The sequence below is a fragment of the Triticum aestivum genome, chromosome 2B, assembly GCF_018294505.1.
Source record: "Triticum aestivum cultivar Chinese Spring chromosome 2B, IWGSC CS RefSeq v2.1, whole genome shotgun sequence".
In the NCBI taxonomy this organism is placed as follows: domain Eukaryota; kingdom Viridiplantae; phylum Streptophyta; class Magnoliopsida; order Poales; family Poaceae; genus Triticum; species Triticum aestivum.
In genome coordinates, this window is record NC_057798.1 from 619,428,397 (window position 1) to 619,449,329 (window position 20,933).

A 20,933-nucleotide genomic window follows, 5' to 3' on the forward strand; every position below is an offset into this window, starting at 1 on the left:
CAGACCTCCCCACGGCCGCGACAAGGATGAAGATGGCGACGGCGATGAAGATATGGATGATGACGAGACCGATGAGCAGGAGTTCCAGAAAGCCACAGAGGTCCTGTGCATTGACGGCGGTGCTTCTCTGCATACTTCACACCGCCAGCTCAAGCAGTGGGTGCGGGAAGTCAATGCGGCAAAACCACCAGTTGAGTCACGCAAGCCTCTGAAATGGTCCAGGACGCCTATCATCTTTGATATTGAGGACCACCCTGATTGCATAACTGCGGTCGGGTGCTTTCCGATGTTGGTTTCACCAACTATCCGTAACCTTAAGGTCACTAAGATGCTAATTGACGGCGGGGCCGGCTTGAACCTGATCTCCTCCGCGGTACTCCATAAACTCCAGATCCCTGACAGCGAGCTCGAGGAGACCGGCACATTCCAGGGAATCAATCCGGGAAGGAGCAAGCCGAAGGGAAAGATCATGTTGCCGGTGACATTTGGCAGTGAGTTGAACTTCAGGACTGAGAGGGTCACTTTTGACGTTGCTGACTTTCCATTGCCTTACAATGGGATACTCGGCCGTCCAGCACTCGCCAAATTCATGGCAGCCTCTCACTATGCATACAACATGCTGAAGATGCCAGGTCCAATAAGTGTCATCTCTGTCCCTGGCGAAAAGAAGGATGCTCTTATCTGCGCCGACAAGATCTACCGGGAAGCAGTAGCCGCAACAGATCGCAAGTCACTTGCCGTTGAAGCTCCCGGGGGGAAGAAGAAGACCAAGTCCGGCAAGAGTTCTGATGCCCACTCCGGCAAGCGCACCTCTTCGGAGTGCTGCGCTACCGTCGATGACGCACCATCGAGCTCCACCGGCAAGTGTAAGAAGACAATGGCAGCTCCACCAGAAACCAAGAAGGTGTCCACCAAGGAGGACGGCACTAGTGGTACCTTCACCATCAGTGCCACTCTCGACCCTAAATAGGAAAGCGCGCTCGTTGCTTTCCTGCGGGCGAACGTCGACGTGTTTGCATGGCAACCGTCTGACATCCCCGGTGTTCCCAGGAAAGTAATCAAGCACCATCTTGCCGTCTGTCCTCATGCGCGGCCCGTCAAGCAGAAAGTCAGGAAACAAGCAGTGGAGCGCCAAGAATTCATAGCAGAAGAAATCAAGAAATTGGAAGCAGCAGGCCTTGTCAGAGGAGTGTTCCATCCTACGTGGTTGGCCAATCCTGTAGTCGTGCGCAAGGCAAACGGGAAATGGAGGCTTTGTATCGACTTTACCGATGTCAATAAAGCTTGTCCCGAAGACCCATTTCCCTTGCCGCGCATTGACCAGATTGTTGACTCCATGGCCGGATGTGACTTGCTTTCATTTCTTGATGCATACTCAGGATACCATCAGATCTTCATGGCATAAGAGGATGAGGAGAAGACCGCATTCATCACTCCATGTGGCACATACTGTTTCGTACGGATGCCTTTCGGTTTAAAGAATGCTGGTTCAACATTTGCAAGGGTAGTCCATGACGCTTTTGAGCCACAAATACATAGAAATGTGGAAGCCTACATGGATGACATAGTGGTCAAGAGCAAGGACAAGGCGACTCTGATTCAAGATTTAGACGAAACCTTTGCAAATCTGCGCAAGATCAACCTCAAGCTTAACCCCGAGAAGTGTGTGTTTGGAGTCCCCTCCGGCAAGCTTCTCGGGTTCTTTGTGTCTCAGCGGGGAATTGAAGCCAATGCCGACAAGATTAAGGCCATTGAGCAGATTGAAGCACCAAAGTGCGTCAAGGATGTACGAAGACTTGCCGGTTGCGTGGCTGCTCTCAGCAGGTTTATCTCTAGGTCTGCTGAGCACGCCCTGCCGTTTTTCAAAATATTGAAAAAGGCAGGTCCAATGAAATGGACTCCAGAAGCGGAGGCTGCGCTGCAGGACTTGAAGAGATACCTGTCCTCCACTCCAACACTTGTTGCACCTAATCCACAAGAGAAGTTTCTGCTGTATATAGCGGCAACCAATCAAGTGGTTAGTGCTGCGTTAGTAGCAGAGAGGGAGGCGGATGATGAGCCAGCAACCACGGCAGATGCATCCAGCGACAAGCAGGGGGCTTCACCGGCAAGCTCTGGTCCCGAGAAGGATGGTTCTGCGCAGGCGTGTGAGGAGATGCAGAAGAGAATGGTGCAGCGCCCAGTTTACTTTGTCAGTTCCCTTCTGCAGGGGGCTAGGTCGAGGTACTCTGGTGTGCAGAAATTGCTTTTCGGCCTTCTCATGGCCTCGAGAAAGCTGCGCCATTACTTCCAAGCACATGAGATCACAGTTGTCACTCGTTTTCCACTGAAGAGGATACTGCAGAATCCAGAGGCAACAGGCAGGATTGTCGAGTGGGCACTGGAACTGTCAAGCTTTGGCCTCAAGTTTGAGAGCACTTCAACTATCCAAAGCAGAGCATTGGCAGAATTCATAGCAGAGTGGACGCCAACACCAGATGAAAAAATTCCAGAAACGAGCATCCCCGTCAAGGAAGCAAGCAAAGAGTGGCTGATGTACTTTGATGGTGCCTTCTTGCCCGGTGCGGGCGTGCTGCTTGTTGCACCCACCAGAGAGCACCTCAAGTACGTAGTCTAGATGCACTTTCCCAGGGAGCAAGCAACAAACAATACCGCAGAGTATGAAGGTTTGCTTGCCGGTCTCAGGATCGCGGCAGACCTTGGGATCAAGAAGCTCATCGTCAAGGGTGACTCGTAGCTTGTCGTCCACCAAGTAAACAAGAGTTATCAGAGTCCGTTGATGGAAGCTTACGTTGATGAAGTGAGAAAGCTAGAAGAGCACTTTGACGGCCTACAGATGGAGCATGTTCCAAGAGCTGAAAACGACATTGCCGATGGCCTGTCGAAGTGCGCCGCGCTTAAGTTACCTGTGGAACCAGGGATCTTTGTGCTCAAACTAACTCAACGGTCTCTAACGCCATCAACTGGACAGAGCAAGAAGAGGAAGTTGATTTCTGGTGACTATTTTCTGGCAAAGCTCCCCGAAGCCGCCGCAAAGAAGGTCCCCAAGGTCAACACCAAGGGTGCTAAGGAGCAGTCTGCTCCGGCAAGCCCTAGGGTTTGTTCCGTCGAAGCAGACGCTCCCGACAAGTTTTGCTCCGGCAAGCTTGCCGGGGAACATCAAGCTCCGGCTGAGCCACGCATTCTCGCCGTAGAAGCGGATGTTCCCGCAGCAGCAGATATGCCTTTAGTCCTTGTTGTCGAGCCGCAAGCTCCAGCATGGGCACAGCAGATTGTCCGTTTCCTTCAGACAGGAGAACTTCCCGAAGAGCAAGAAGAAGCGGAGAAAGTAGCCCGGCAGTCAAGTATGTACCAGTTTGTCGACAACACACTGTACAGAAGAAGACTCAACGGTGTGAAATTGAAGTGTGTTCACCGGGAAGACGGACAAAAGCTGTTGGCAGAGATACATGGAGGCATATGTGGTCACCACATTGGCGCAAGAGCACTTGCCGGCAAAGCTTTTCAGCAAGGTTTCTTCTGGCAGACAGCCCTCCAGGATGCAACTGCACAAGTAACCAAGTGTGAAGCGTGCCAGTTCCATTCCAAATAGATACACCAGCCAGCTCCAGCTCTCCAGACGATCCCTTTATCCTGGCCATTTTCGGTCTGGGGGCTCGACATCCTTGGCCCCTTTCCCCGAGCTGTCGGGGGCTTTGAGTACTTGTACGTTGCAATCGACAAGTTCACAAAGTGGCCGGAAGTGGAAGCAGTGAGGAAGGTGACAGCACAGTCAGCAGTCAAGTTCTTCAGGTCGATTGTTTGCCGCTTCGGGATCCCTAACAGGATCATCACCGACAACGACACGCAATTCACGAGCCGCACCTTCATGCAGTACGTCCAAGATGTTGCGGCCAAGGTCTGCTTCGCTTTTGTTGCTCACCCGAGAAGCAACGGTCAAGCGGAGAGGGCAAATGCTGAAGTGCTGCGCGGGCTCAAGAAAGGTGCCGGAAAGAACTGGATTGAGGAGCTGCCGGTGGTTCTTTGGTCGATCAGGACGACGCCAAATCGAGCCACTGGCCAGACACCTTTCGCTCTAGTCTATGGAGCAGAGGCAGTTCTCCCCACGGAACTCATATACGGGTCACCTCGAGTGCTCGCTTATGATGAGCTTGAGCAAGAGCAGCTGCGACAAGATGACGTGCTGCTCCTTGAGGAGAACCGTCTTCAGGCCGCTATACGAGCTGCTCGATACCAACAAGCTTTGCGCCGCTACCATAGCCGCAAAGTTAATGCCAGAAGTCTCGAGGAAGGCGACCTTGTTCTTCGGCGCGTTCAGTCCGCCAAGAATTCCAACAAGTTGACGCCGAAGTGGGAAGGCCCTTACCGGGTGAAACGAGTCACTAGGCCTGGCGCTGTCCGCCTTGAGACCGAAGATGGCATTCCGGTGAGCAACTCCTAGAACATTGAGCATCTTCGTAAGTTTTACCCGTAGGGCGCGGTTGCCGGAACCTGTTCCGGCAACCACCTTTTGTACAAGTCTTGCCGCTGTTGCATGTAATCCTTTGTACAAAGCCGGGCGCAGACCCCGTGCATAAGTAAAGCTCATGTGCTCCGCACATCTTGTCAATTTCATGCTTTCTATTTTTTGCATGTGTTATCTGACACTTTGTGCAGCGCCTACTCCCGGTAAGCAATAACGAGCCGTAAGGCTCCATATCTTTATTTTCTCTTCTTTCTTTTTCTCAAAGAAAGAGAAGGTTCCCTCGCCCACAAGTTTGCCGGGGGGAAAGGAGAAGATAATGGTGTGGACCAGGCGTCGTTCAAGAAAGTTTTGCATTACCAGGAAGCAAACGACAGAAAAGCTAAGTTGCCAAAGTTTGAGCAATCAGTTTTAAAATTTTTAAATTATCTTCCTCGAACGACCGTGCTTTGTATGGAAAACCTGTGCGCGGAGGAACCAACTCGTGGCTAGTTGCGCCCTTACTTTGTTTCGAGTCTGCTCAACAACTTAAGTGAGCTGCGACTAGTTGCGACAAGGTTTCTTGTCGGTAGCGGCATCGCCAGCAGGCTGCTGACGTCCCGCACTCAGCGCTCGCGGCTAAGGTGCCTGCACCGGAAAGTTCCCTAAAAGCGTAGGGCAAAAACATACAAAGGAAGGAATCAAGTAAAGGAAATAACATAGCAATCGCTACCCAAAATAGAGTTATATTACAAGATAGCTTGTCGCAGCTCTAACAGATTGTTCTCATAACATGACCAGCAGCGACAAGAAAAGGAGAAAACGGGCGGCCTAATCTACGCGATCGCCCTCAACCCTCTTGATCCCGCTCACCTTGTCCACAATGGGTGCGACAAGGGTCTTGAGCGCTTCCAGATAACCATCTGGCGGCAAGGTCCTGAGGACGTTGGTGAGGTTGAGGCCTGGGTTGCGGAAGGCCACCTTCACCAACACCTTTTGGAGAGCTCCCGCGCAGATCTTGCGCGACTCGTCGGCCAGCTGCTTTGGGATCCTCTCCCGGAGTCGCTGGAGGGCCGTCGCCACACCTTTGAAGAACAAGGTGAGCTTGGCGCTGGGTTGGAAGTTCTCATCGGAGGGATACCCGAGATCCTCCATCCCCAGCTGCGCCAGCTCCCTGTCAATAGCTGCAGCAATATCCACGAGACCCTCCGTCCAGTGCTCCACATTCTCCCTAAAAGTGTTCTGGGTGACAGCAGCCTTCGCCAGCAGCGCCTCTTCGGCCTTGATCTTCTCCTTCAAGGCCACCTCCTGCTCCCTGGCGCCGTCCAGCGTCTTGGTCAAAGTAGTCAGCTTCAACTCAAGATCGGCGTTGGAGTACTTGGCCGTGCTAAGCTCCTTGCCCTTCTCGGCGAGACAACCCTGCAGCTCGCCAAGGGTGTAGGCGTCCTTCTCGTGCTCACGCTTGAGCGCGGCAAGCTCTTCACCGCTCGCCTTGAGATCAGCCTCCAGCTGCGACACCTTCGTCTCCAGCTCCTTCTTGGCGGCCTCGGCAGCTGCGGCAGCATCCTCTGCTTGCTTGAGAGCCCCACCAAATGTTTGCTCGCGTGCATCAAGCTCCTCCTCGTGGCTGTCAAGGTTGACCTTCCGCTGCGCCAACTCGCCCTCCTGTGCAGACAGCTTCTCGGCGGCAAGCCGCTATTGCTCTTCAACTTTAGCCTTCTCGAGGAGGAAGGCTTTCTGCTCCTCGGCGAGTTGCTCCCGCTCCTCTGCCAGGGACCGGAGAGCTTCCTGGTTAAGACCCCGAAGCTCCTCCGCGCGCTTCTCGATGTCCACTCCCGCCTTCGCGGCAAGCGCTTCTCGGGATTCCAGCTTGGCTTGTCGAGCGCGGTAGAGCGACAACAGCTTCCGCAGCAGCCGCTCCTCCTTAGGCTCGTCGCTGCTACTGCTCGGCGCGTCAACCAGCGTCAACCCAGCGGAGGCGAGCACTTCTCCATCCAAGATTTCTCCTTCGACCGACGCCCTGGAGCTTGACGCCCAGGGGAGCTTGATGAAGACGCCATCGCCGGCCTTCAAATAGGCGCCGGGCTGGGGCTCTTCAGAGCCTGACGCTGCAGCAGCAGCGGAGGGATCGGCGGTCGGCGTAGCGCCTGACGCTCCTGCAGCCTCAGGGCCGTCAGTGCGATCGCCGGACCCCTCGCCAGCTTTTGCGGCGGCAGCTTTGGCGGCCTCTTCGCCGGCGGGATCATCAGCGCCGGCTTCTTCTTCGGTGGCAGCGGCGTCGTCGATATTGCCACGCGCGTCCTCCTCGCCGGCGACCTCGGTCTCCATCGGCTCCATGGCAGATGGATCTGACGACCGGAAAAGGGAGAAAAGTCAAGCAAATATCCAAAAAGAAAATCAGAAGAAGAAGAACCCAAGGGAAGTTTTCAAGCGAGAGGGTTACCTGTACTGGGTTCTACAGTCGTGCTCTCCGCCACCAGGGGGTCGCTGGTGCTGTCCCTTGCCGGAGAACTCTCTCTTGCCGGAGACTTCTCCCTTGCCGGAGAACGCTCCCTTGCCGGGGAATCCTCCCTTTGCGGTGTAGTCGAAGCAGATGGCATGTCGGGGGCGGCTTCCGGGTGCTCCTGGTGAGGCTGATCTGCTCCTACACAAACCAATAGTCAGATGTCAGCAAAGAAAGAGCACCCATGCGCACCTAACAGCGGGAAGTAAACCATATACTTACGCTAGGGGCTGCGCTGGGGGCTGCTTTGGGGAATAGTTGCCGGGTCCGGCAAGGTGGTCTCGGACACACACCCTACTGTCGCGATGGGTTCGTCCTCGATGACAATCACCGGGACCTTGGCTCTCTTCGCCGCTCTCTGGGCCAGAGTCCTGAAAAGGAATGAGTTCAGAGTAAAGCAAATCAGATACAAGACAACAAAAGCAAGACTTGAAGAACTACAAGTACATCAGAGAATCTTACTCTTCTTCTTCTTCGTCGGAGCTGAGCGCGGAGAGGTCGAAGTCCGGCTCACCTCCGGCGTGACGAGGCGGAGGAGTAGGTTCCCTTAGCCGCTTGGTGGGGGTAGTGGCGGTGGTCTGAGACGACCCAGCTCCGGCCGCCTCTGCGGCGTGAGAGGCGGCAGGAGCAGAAGCGGTGGTCCGGGAGGACCCCGCTCCAGTTGCCACAGCAGCGTGAGGTGCTCCCGCGGCAACAGTGCTTGCCACGGTGAGCGCGTCGCGCGGCGCAGCGGCTATTGACTCGTCTGCCGCCCCACTACGTCCCCGGCCTTGCGGAGACGCCTTCTTGGTGGAGCTCGGGGCTCTGCTTGCGGCGAGCTGTCTGAAGATGAGGAGGAAGAGGGATCAATCTTCAACGAGCCGCTCGCACCCTCGGCGGGCTCGCTCGACTCGGTTTCAGGCCCGGGAAGCTCTTCTTCGCCGGCAAGCCACTCTCGCTCGGCAAGGCTTGCCGCCTCTGCTGCCTCTGCCTCCTCCACGGTGAATCCAAACTCGCCCGCGGCAGCGGCTGCCGCCGCCTCTTCCAGCCTGGTGGCGATGCGCTGCATCTCCGCATCAGTGGTGTCGCGAGTAAGGCTTTTCTGTTCATCGGAGCGGACCGGCACTTCAACCAAGCCGTCAAAGAACTCCTGCACGACATCGTCTGCAGGCTCTTGCCAACTTGGGACAATTCCATGCGAGTCGCACAGCGGCATCATTGCACGGATGCGGTCGAGCGAGGAGTTGTTGCACAGCGGAACGACACCCTTCGGCAACCTGCACACTTCAGGATGTTGAGGGTCATACTTGAACAGTTCCTGGAGCATCGCTTCCAGTTCCAGGACCGTGAAGTTGACGTTGAGGCCCGGGCGCAGCCTCATGATATCCGCCACATTCTGGAACTCCCAGGCGGTTCTCCTCCTCTCCTGAAGGAGAATGATGCAGCGGCGAAGAAAATCTGCGCCAACGGCGCCTACGGTGAGCCCGACAAGCCTGAGGCGTAGGATCCGGGTGACGGCAATCCTCAGCCTATCGTTTTCCGGGGCCACGTTGCTCCAATCGTTGCCGCGCGCTACTGGGGCTTGGCGTTGGGCGGTAAATGGCTGCGGGTTCTCCTCGATAATCCAGCACCAGTCCGCTCTCCATTCCTCCCACTTGCCGCGGAGCTCTCCCTCCAGATAAGCTTCCTTCTTGTCAGCTCTCGAGATCCAGGCGATTCCGCCGGATAAAGGCTCCCCTCTCTCAACTCGGGGCATAAAGAAGTGGCGAAAAAGAGCTACATTTGGATAGACTCCGACAAAGTTTTCGCAGAGATGTGCGAAAACTGCCATGGTCAGAACGGCATTGGGGGTGAAGTCAAGGAGGCGGAACCCGTAGGTGTTCATAATGTCGCAGAAAAATTCAAAGAAAGGCGGGAAAAGCCCGCAGTAGAAGAACAACGCGAAGAAGGGATATCCATTCGGAGCCAGTTCCGAAGCGGCGGCTGAGAGTACCTTCGTGCGCGGATGTGCTCGCGTCTCCATCGACCAGAATAGGTAGTAATACTCCCTCGGCTCCTTCGCGGCGAGCTTGGGAGGGAAGGTTGCCCGCTCCTTTCGCAGCGCCGCGAGCCGCTGCGCCTTGGTCGACTTCGCGACCTTCCCCTTGTCGGCTTTCGGAGCCATGGCGGAGGTGGTGGGGGAGATCGACGGCGTCGGTGGTGCCGGTGGCGATGGGGGGCGGAGCGCTGCTCTCTTTCAGCTTTGGGAAGAAGGGGGGAGCGGCGGAGGTTTCTGAGATTGGAATAGCAACCGGCGAGATGACCGAACTGCCCCTGTTTCCCCTGCTTATAAAGAGGGAGGGAGCGGACGTTCCGTCTTTCCGAATAAAGAAACCACCCACGATCTCTCCCACGACGCCGCATTCGACGCGTGCCGTTCGGGGAGGGCGCGTGGATACGGAGTAAGATACAGCGTAAACCAGGCCGCGCATGCCCATGCCCTGTTTTGGGCCTGGCCCACCAGCGCTCGGCACCGTGTGTGGCCCAGGCCCGGGGGCTCCTGTCAGTGTACTAGAGTAGGGGTACCCTAGTATCCCGAACTTATGCACGGGCAGTCGCAGCACCCCACGGCAAGGCTTGCCGGGTGACCGCCAAGGTCCTCCGTGGTTCCTTTGGAGCCATTCAAGAACAAAGTATTTAAGCCAAGGAGACAAGACCCCGGCAAGAGGAGCTTGCCGGGAAGGCCAACCGAGGCATCTCAAGGAACTTGCCACTACGCGCCACGCATCCCGGCGAGGCCCTGTGAGCGACAAGCTTCCAGACACGACAAGACAACGACCGCGGCAAGCTACCACTCTGTACCCGCGCTCCAGCACATCCACCAACGTGTCGCCCTGGGACCTTTCCAGGCGCGCGTGGCAAGAGGCTGTGCAGCCAGCGGTGCGCGGTGGCAAGCGGCACTGACAAGCTTGCCATCGTGGCAAGCGGTGGCGTCCCTGACCGTCCCTATTTGCACTATTTGGGCGATGCAGACAGGAATTTAATGCCTTTGTCCCCTGCCGTCAGAATTAGGTATGATACACTGTACAGGTAGTTGTACCAACCGCAACATTTTTCCATTTTTACCCTTGTCCGCTTTGCCACCTGTCGGTGACCCCTTGAGCATATAAAAGGAGGCCCATGCGCAACGTAGAGAAGGGGTTGGTTCGAAGGCAAAAAAACACTCACGCTCGGTCTCGTTAGCAGCTAGTGTGTACTGTACCACTCAGCGCTCCCGAGCAAGAACTCAATACACTCAGACATGCAGCAGTAGGAGTATTATCTCTCCGGAGAGCTCCGAAGCTGGGTAAACTGCTCGTGTGCTTTGCCTCGATCTGCTCTTCGCGCGATCTCCGCCCCCCGCCGAACCGGAAGGGGCTCGGTCCGCCGGTCCCATAGGTGTTCGTGGATCGGTTTCCCCGACAATGATGGTTTGTACAGCAACCATATTTTTGCTTGCTCTTTAGCCCTTGATTCTTTCTCCTACTTGTAGTCCTCCATGTTAAACCCCTAAGTCCAGGAGTATGCAACCATTGGCATAATTTTTGTTCATGAAATCATGCCATTCACATCCTGTCCAGATTTGAAGTTCTGCAAAACTTGCACTAGCAAGTTTTTGCTTTTCACCAACTAACCTCACCACCCTCTTGTGCATCCAAAGAGACACTGATCTGTAAGATTTGGCCCCTCCAAGAAAAGCCTAGGTGCCTGTGGCATTTTGTCAAACACCTTGAGTGCATAGCCAGATTTGGCATGATTTCAAGTCTACATTGTGAACTTGGTCTCCTGACCAAACCACCATGTCCCTTGTTACCCTTACTAAACCTAGACTAGCCCTAGTTCTTGCCAGCCTCAACCGCGACCTATAGGCCACCCTGGCATTTCATCGAACACGTCCCGGGCATGCTCTGGACGCGCCCAGAGTGTGCGTATTGCACGAGTCGTGCGCCCGAGCCGCCGCATCACGCCCCGCACTCACTCCAGCCCGTGACCGACCGCAGCCAGCACGCCGTGTCCCCTTGCACGCCACATGCTCCCAACTCACAGCAACGCGCCAAGCCGCCCTGGCAGCCTACAGCGCCGCCGACAGAGCTTTTGGCGGCACACCGGCATCCGCAGCACGCCTCTGCCACGGTCGGCGCCGCCAAAGCCACCCCGGCTCGCCACCTGCCCCTGGGAACAGCACAAGCTTATCCCCTCGCTCGTCGGCTAGCTCCCGTCGTCACCACGTCGCCCTTGCTATAGGGAGGCGGTTCGCCGTCGTTCTTATCACCGGCCGCATCGGAACCGACTTCCACCGTGTATATAAGGACCCCAGAGCTCAAATGAGACCTCGAGCAACCTCATATGACCCTCCTAGTGCTGCCTTGGCCAGCAGTCGAGAGAGGGAAGGCCTTCTTACCCGAGTCCGGCCGGTTTGGTCGCCGCCAAGCCCCGGCCGATTCCATCGCCACCAGTGCCTCCCCCTCTCCAATCTCTCCACCAAGAGCTCTCCCTCCCTCTCGCGAGTACCACCCCACGCTCAATCTTGGCCGAAGACCACCGCAGCCCCAAACTCACTTTGTCCCCGGAGCCTCCTCCGCCGCGGAGCTTGTCGTCAATGGCTCCCTTCGTCCCCATCACCGCCTCGACAACCGGGAGGACCTCCTAGGAGTGGCGGATCCACCCCTGCACTCGGATGCCTGCGAAGAACCGCCGTTCGCCGGTGGCGATCGCCGAACGCCCCGCCTCTGCTCGGGCAGAGAAGAGGAGGGAGTGGGGACTGGTCAAACCTGACCAGTTGGCCCCTGGACCCACTGTCAGAGACCCAGCCTCGCGTCCATGTGTTTAAGTGGAAGCGCAAAACCCCGAGTACGTCTCCCCTATTCGAAGGCGTATTCTGCCCGAAACGTTTTCTTTTCTGTTTTGTTTTAAATAACAGATTTTTGACCAAACTTTGACTAGCTGTATCTTTTTGAATACAGCTCCAAATAAATTAATTCTTTCTCCTACCTCTTTCAAATATGGTCTAGTTTATTTTAAGATTTATTTAAAAAAATTCAAAACAACTTTTTGTGCTGTTTTGATTTTGTGTGTTAATTCAAATAGATTCTTTTAATAGGATTTTCGAAGATTTCAAGATGTTTTGGAATGCACCCTGCTTTCCCATGACCTGAAGGCAAGCATTCTGAATCCCGGCATAATATTTTTGGTGTGATCGCTGATACATTTATAACACCACTGCATTTCGAAGGACTTGTTATTTCATGTGATATGATCGTATGCATGAGTGCATATTAGTGATTTCCATGCTGTTGGAAGTGAACACACTTGTGATGATAATCATCCTCATGTGCCTTGCATGCATGCCGGAAGGAATCCGGGAAAACCTCTGCCTTGGGTAGGCATGAGTTTGTCGCCGGTCTCCATCGGGACGGCCATGTCCGGTATGGCATAGTGAGGTATAATGAGCGGTGATTCTGTTGGTTGAAATATATTTGTTATGCATGTCATGCAGGGAAATACTTAAACCTCCTGAGTCGACCGTAGAACGAGTCTTGTTCCAGTAACCCCCATACTTGTTTCGTACTACCACTCGTCTCTACAACAAGTAGAGTATGGTTTAGTAATTTTTCAACCCCTTTCTAGCACACACCGTACAGAGGGGCCGGGATGAGGGTACCACGGCCATGGATTAAAGCCAGTCATCCGGTCAGGGGGCATGGGTGTTTTGGTTGTAGCCGAGGGGGTAGCTTCCCCAGTTTTGCGCGCGGTATAAATTTTGTGATCCCATGCTAATCGAGGTTGTAGCCTCCCCACTTAGAGTTTTGCTTAACGAGTGTCGTGGGTGATTCCAGACACCGGTAAGTTAAGCTGGTGTGTGCAAGTCAGGTGCGTTTTCATTTAAAAGACCGTAGACGGAATTAGTCCCGATGGACTAAAGGAATCCGTTACTCGTGGGTAAAGAGTACACCCTCTGCAGAGATTAAACCTATTCGAATAGCCGTGTCCATGGTTAAGGACTATAGTCTGGGATGGGTCAAGTGTCGGTCTTAGTGTCGGTCTTCAGAGGCGAAACTATTAAACCAGAACATGAATTGTGACTTGTGACTTATGATGTTTATGATTATTATTATTGTTGACTAACCCATGATATTATTGTTATCATTGAGTATCTCTGGGATGGTTCTACCTCCGGGATATTCACTATGATTGTTTTCTTTTAAAGCCCTTTATGTGGTGTCGCTCAGACGCCCGACTGTGGCATTTCTTTTAAAGCCCTTTATGTGGTGTCGCTCAGACGCCCGACTGTGGCTTTTCTTTTAAAGCCCTTTATGTGGTGTCGCTCAGACGCCCGACTGTGGCATTTCTTTTAAAGCCCTTTATGTGGTGTCGCTCAGACGCCCGACTGCGGTATTTCTTTTAAAGCCCTTTATGTGGTGTCGCTCAGACGCCCGACTGTGGTATTTCTTTTAAAGCCCTTTATGTGGTGTCGCTCAGACGCCCGACTGTGGCATTTCTTTTAAAGCCCTTTATGTGGTGTTGCTCAGACGCCCGACTGTGGCATTTCTCTTAATGCCCTTTGTGTGGTGTCGTTAAGACGCCCGACTGTGGCATTGCTTGTTATTTATTTCATAAATTTTAATACTACTATGTTAATGCATTTTCATAAATAACCGCTTGCACGCATCAGAATTTATTTACCTTTTTTGACTGATGTCATGAGCATAAAATATTTTCAGCACACCATCGTTATCTTATACCTGTGTTCATAATGTTTGCGAGTACATTCAAAGTACTCACTGGCTTGTCCCTGGCTATTGTCTTGGCCAGATTTCTTGCATGGAGAGGAGCGACGCGATGACAGCCCCGGAACCTAAGCAACGGTGATAGCAGCCTCGTGAAGTTAGGAGTTAACCTGGTCAGTTGTTCCTGTGGGAATTGGAGTCCCATAGACCATGATGATCCTCAAACCGCTTCCGCCCTCAACCACTAGAAACCATTTGTTATACTCACAGGCCAGAATGGTCTTGTACTATATATTTTGTATTTTGGTTGGAATTTCTATATCAAGTTGGAGCCTCATCAGCTAACAGTAATCCTGGGGCTGATGAGCACGACGGTCTTTTTCTGGAAATTTATACCGGGAAAAGCGGTCGCCACAGACTTGGTATCAGAGCCAGGCTGACTATTGGCTAATCCTATCTTAGCCAGGTCAATAAACTTAGGCAAACCAACCCACCAGACCTTAACCAAAACCCCAGCCAAGCTTCTCGTGCAAGATAGCCACACAGTGATCCTGACACTTTTAGCAGTCGGTGCGCAACCTATCAGCCTAGCCTGTCAATCGCACACCAGTGACCGATGGCAAAAATGTCTCATTCGCAAGCGTGCGAAGGAAGACTCCGTCCCCTTTTCTATAAAAAGGGCACGCTAGCCCCAACCCAGCACAGCACATTCTCTACCCTAAGCCGAGCCACAATGCCTGGCCCCATAGTGCATAATGAGACCACAGCAACCGATCTTGGAGGTTTCGTGACCATACTCGCAAACCTCACCCGTCGTGCCTATGCGTTAGAAGAGCCCCCAGAATATGTTGTGTACCAAGGACCCATGAGCGGTGAAGACCGCCAATTCTGGGCCACTGTGCACATCTATGGTAGGGGTCTGTCGCCAGAATGCCCCTACAGGTTCACCAGAAGGACAACTTCCTTCGAGCCACAAGCCATCCAGCTAGCCGCTCGAGAAGCTATAGTTCAACTCCGGCAGTTGTCGCCCAGAGTTAACTGTCGCTTGTTCTACTACTACCCCAGGCGTGAAGGGTATGGTAGACCACCCCAAGTTGCCAACGGAGATCACGAGACAGATCCCGCATTGTTGCACCTAGTGCGCTATGTAAGTCCACTAGAGGCACTGTTCGACCAGATCACCATTGATCTGATCGCAGCTCGAGGAGAGCTGGTTCGTCGAACCCCAGCTAGAAGAGAAGACGAGCCCGACGCCGACAACCCAGTCGTGCTGTTCGGACGCCCGATCGAGACCCTGAGATCAGCTCCAGCTAGCGGCCAAGGTGCCTTGATGACCCCAGAAGTGCTTCGTCACCTTTTGGGAGCACACTCCAACGGGATTGTGGCCAACAATCCCCGCGATGGTCATCATCGCTACCCCGACCCTGCAGTTCCTCCGCCATCTCCGACTAATCCCGGCAGTGAGACACGTGGAGAAGCCTCGACATCCACCAGGCACGCCCGTTTAGACATAAACGAGGTAGACTATGCTGTACGAGTAGTACCGAGTCTCAGTGTATCCTCGCTTTGTAATTGTGCGACCGTGTTTATTAACGCAGCCTGTCATTGTGCCTCTGCTTTAATGGTAGCCTTGCGTATTTTCTTTGTCAGCGCATATTTGCACATTTTCCGGGCACAACTACCAAAACCAACCCCGACGACACCTACAGTGACACGTCTCTTTATGAGATATGTGTATCTCTCTCACTGACCCCGACCTTTGGAGGTGATCTGGCAGTTTTATTACGTTTCACCACGGTAAATAAACCAGCCCAGATGCTATATAAGAAGGCCACCTTGTGACCTTACTCAACAACCCTCACCTCGTGCACCACTCTCACAACCATTTCTTGCCATGCCGAGCCCTAGTATTTATCGGAGAACCCCAGATGCAACGCCAGGTAGCTTTGTCAAAATATTGTGGGACTTTACCTGCAGTACCATGGGTTCTACCCAGCCACCCTAGTACGAGCTGTTCAAATCAAGAATCACCCCATCCACCTCGGAATATTGGGCAGCAGTACACATTCCTCCTGTAGACCCCACCCAAGATCCAACAGAGGTTTCCTTCGTAGGGAAATCTATGCCGACCCCACGCTTGGCCATAGAAGTTGCTGCGAATGAAGCAATTGCTCGTCTTCGATCCGCAGTACCTTATGCCCGCGAACGAGGATATTATTATTTTCCGAGCCATGCAACACCCAGAGGAGTGACATCTTTTCCCGGTGGACGGATTGAGAGAGACCCAGTGCTAGCCAACCTTATCCAGTACATCATCGCTCAAGAGCATTTGAACAAGCAAGTGATGGATTATCTCCAGAGTCTCGCTGATTTGAATCCTCAGATTGCCATCGGCAGACCACTAAGGCCCGACCCGGAGAGACTCATACATCGACTGGTCAATCCACTTCCTCCGATAGAAGAGGAGTGTATTCCATTGCGAAAGACTTTTTCTCAAGACCCTGTCCAGTTACCTTTCTCATTTTAGTTGTCACTGCTGTGTTTGTCATTTCAGCATTTATTATTACGTTGTATCTTATGCATGGTACCTCAAATTTGTGCGATGAGTCGAGTAATTAGTTTCTACTTATGTGAGTGGTTGTATTCGTGAATAATCTGTGTAACCGCGAAAATCTTGGAATGAGAATTTCTCTTTCCAGTATTGCTACATCTTTTATCCTCTCACGGCACGGATTATTTTTATTCACGCAGCACCACGGCAGCAGACTCACAACCGCTCGTACACATATGGAGTTTTTATTTTTCACAACGGCTCTTAGCAAATCTCGAGGAAGAGATTTTTTCTTAAGGGGGGTAGTAATTGTAACACCCCAAATATTTAACCAGGTTTTAGTTATTAAAATTTTCCCAAGAGTTTAAATTTTTTTTGCCTGCAAGTATATCTCTGTTTATTTCAAAACTTTTCCTTTAATATTAAGAAATTTTTCCCAAGTGGATCCTTCCAAAACATATTGGACTTATTTTCCCTCTCATTTAAAAAAATCTCTCAATCAGTAGATTTATTTATTAAATTATTTCACCCTGAGCTTTATTCATTAAATGACTTGTTTTGAGTTTTGGAGCTCTTTTTGTACTACAACCAGTTGATAGATTTATCTAAAAATCTAACCAAAATTTGGAGATGTCATGTGATGTCTCTAAATCACTTTTGTGCAATAATATATTTAATTAATTGCATATTTTGAGTGCTACACCTGTTTTCCTTCTCTGGTCCAGTGGGCAGTTTTGCACTACAACCCTTTTATATATTTGTTTCTAGCTTCCACCAAAATTATGGGATGTCAGTAGGAGCATATCATTCCATTATATGCAAAATCCAAGGATGTTCTTTGATAATTTTGAGTGAAACAACCTCATCTTCATTCTGGTCCAACATGATGGTTTGTACAGCAACCATATTTTTGCTTGCTCTTTAGCCCTTGATTTTTTCTCCTACTTGTAGTCCTCCATGTTAAACCCCTAAGTCCAGGAGCATGCAACCATTGGCATAATTTTTGTTCATGAAATCATGCCATTCACATCCTGTCCAGATTTTAAGTTCTGCAAAACTTGCACTAGCAAGTTTATGCTTTTCACCAACTAACCTCACCACCCTCTTGTGCATCCAAAGAGACACTGATCTGGAAGATTTGGCCCCTCCAAGAAAAGCCTAGGTGCCTGTGGCATTTTGTCAAACACCTTGAGTGCACAGCCAGATTTGGCATGATTTCAAGTCTACATTGTGAACTTGGTCTCCTGACCAAACCACCATGTCCCTTGTTACCCTTACTAAACCTAGACTAGCCCTAGTTCTTGCCAGCCTCAACCGCGACCTCTAGGCCACCCTGGCACGTCCCGGGCATGCTCTGGACGCGCCCAGAGCGTGCGTATTGCACAAGCCGTGCGCCCGAGCTGCCGCGTCACGCCCCGCACTCACTCCAGCCCGTGACCGACCACAGCCAGCACGCCGTGTCCCCTTGCGCGCCATATGCTCCCCCCTCACAGAAACGCGCCAAGCCGCCCTGGCATCCTACATCGCCGCCGACAGAGCTTTTGGCGGCACACCGGCGTCCGCACCACGCCTCTGCCACGATCGGCGCCGCCAAAGCCACCCCGGCTCGCCACCTGCCCCTGGGAACAGCGCAAGCTTATCCCCTCGCTCCTCGGCTAGCTCTCGTCGTCGCCAAGTCGCCCTTGCTACAGGTAGGCGGTTCGTCGTTGTTCTTATCGCCGGCCGCATCGGAACCGACCTCATATGATCCTCCTAGTGCTGCCTTGGCCAGCAGTCGAGAGAGGGAAGGCCTTCTTCCCTGAGTCCAGCCGGTTCGGTCGCCGCCAAGCCCCCGCCGATTCCATCGCCACCAGTGCCTAGCCCTCTCCACTCTCTCCACCAAGAGCTCTCCCTCCCTCTCACGGTTACCAACCCACGCTCAATCTTGGCCGGAGACCACCGCAGCCCCAAACTCACTTTGTCCCCGGAGCCTCCTCCGTCGCGGAGCTCGTTACCGACGGCTCCCTCCGTCCCCATCACTCCCTCGACCACCAGGAGAACCGCCTAGGAGTGGCGAATCCACCCCTGCACTCGGATGCCCGCGAAGAACCGCCGTTCGCCGCCGGCGATCGCCGGACGCCCAGCCTCTGCTCGGGCAGAGAAGAGGAGGGAGTGGGGACTGGTCAAACCTGACCAGTGGGCCCCTGGACCCACTGTCAGAGACCCAGCCTCGCCTCCACGTGTTTAAGTGGAAGCGCAAAACCCCGAGTATGTGTCCCCTGTTCGAAGGTGTATTCTGCCCGAAACGTTTTCTTTTTTGTTTTGTTTTAAATAACATATTTTTGACCAAACTTTGACCAGCTGTATCTTTTTGAATATAGCTCCAAATAAATTAATTCTTTCTCCTACCTCTTTCAAATATGGTCTAGTTTATTTTAAGATTTATTTAAAAAAATTCAAAACAACTTTTTGTGCTATTTTGATTTTGTGTGTTAATTCAAATATATTCTTTTAATAGGATTTTTGAAGATTTCAAGATGTTTTGGAATGCACCCTGCTTTCCCATGACCTGAAGGCAAGCATTCTGAATCCCGACATAATATTTTTGGTGTGATCGTTGATAAATTTATAACACCACCGCATTTCGAAGGACTCGTTATTTCATGTGATATGATCATATGCATGAGTGCATATTAGTTATTTCCATGCTGTTGGAAGTGAACACAGTTACGATGATAATCATCCTCATGTGCCTTGCATGCATGCCGGAAGGAATCCGGGAAAACCTCTGCCTTGGGTAGGCATGAGTTTGTCGCCGGTCATGTCCGGTATGGCATAGTGAGGTATAATGAGCGGTGATTCTGTTGGTTGAAATATATTTGTTATGCATGTCATGCAGGGAAATACTTAAACCTCCTGAGTCGACCGTAGAACGAGTCTTGTTCCAGTAACCCCCATACTTGTTTTGTACTACCACTCGTCTCTACAACAAGTAGACTACGGTTCAGTAATTTCTCAACCCCTTTCTAGCACACACCATACAGAGGGGCCGGGATGAGGGTACCACGGCCATGGATTAAAGCCAGTCATCCGGTGAGGGGGCATGGGTGTTTCGGTTGTAGCTGAGGGGGTAGCTTCCCCAGTTTTGCACGCGGTATAAATTTTGTTATCCCATGCTAATCGAGGTTGTAGCCTCCCCACTTAGAGTTTTGCTTAACGAGTGTCGTGGGTGATTCCAGACACCGGTAAGTTAAGCTGGTGTGTGCAAGTCAGGTGCGTTTTCATTAAAAGACCGTAGACTGAATTAGTCTCGATGGACTAAAGGAATCCGTTACTCGTGGGTAAAGAGTACACCCTCTGCAGAGATTAAACCTATTCGAATAGCCGTGTCCATGGTTAAGGACTACAGTCTGGGATGGGTCAAGTGTCGGTCTTAGTGTCGGTCTTCGGAGGCGAAACTGTTAAACCAGAACATGAACTGTGGCTTGTGACTTATGATGTTTATGATTATTATTATTGTTGACTAACCCATGATATTATTATTATCATCGAGTATCTCTCGGATGGTTCTACCTCCGGGATATTCACTATGATTGTTTTCTTTTAAAGCCCTTTATGTGGTGTCGCTCAGACGCCCGACTGTGGCATTTCTCTTAAAGCCGTTTATGTGGTGTCGCTCAGACGCCCGACTGTGGCATTTCTTTTAAAGCCCTTTATGTGGTGTCGCTCAAACGCCCGACTGTGGCATTTCTTTTAAAGCCCTTTATGTGGTGTCGCTCAGACGCCCTACTGCGGTATTTCTTTTAAAGCCCTTTATGTGGTGTCGCTCAGACGCCCGACTGTGGCATTTCTTTTAAAGCCCTTTATGTGGTGTCGCTCAGACGCCCGACTGTGGCATTTCTTTTAAAGCCCTTTATGTGGTGTCGCTCAGACGCCCGACTGTGGCATTTCTCTTAAAGCCCTTTATGTGGTGCCGTTAAGACGCCCGACTATGGCATTGCTTGTTATTTATTTCATAAATTTTAATACTACTATGTTAATGCATTTTCATAAATAACCGCTTGCACGCATTAGAATTTATTTACCTTTTTTGACTGACGTCATGAGCATAAAATATTTTCAGCACACCATCGTTATGTTATACCTGTGTTCAAAATGTTTGCGAGTACATTCAATTTACTCACTGGCTTGTCCCTGGCTATTGTCTTGGCCAGATTTCTTGCACAAAGAGGAGCGACGCGACGATAGCCCCAGAACCTAAGCAACGGTGATAGCAGCCTCGTGAAGATAGGAGTTAACCTGGTCAGCTGTTCCTGTGGGAATTGGAGTCCCATAGACCCTGATGATCCTCAAACCGCTTCCGCCCTCAACCACTAGAAACCATTTGTTGTACTCACAGGCCAGAATGGTCTTGTACTACATATTTTGTATTTTGCTTGGAATTTCTGTATCAAGTTGGAGCCTCATCAGCTAACAGTAATCCTGGGGCTGATGAGCACGACGGTCTTTTTCTGGAAATTTATACCTGGAAAAACGGTCGCCACATGCGTAAACCTTTTTTACTGTCTCTTGTTGCTATAATCCCCTGGTTTCTTATTATAACCAGAGAGGAGACTGGCGTTTTGGCATCGGCCGAGCCAGAAGACCTTGCCCGTACCTGGACACTACTGGCTTAGGGCATTGTTCTGCCCGTTATTATAAAGACCGAACACCTTAGGGAGTGTTCGGCGTCTC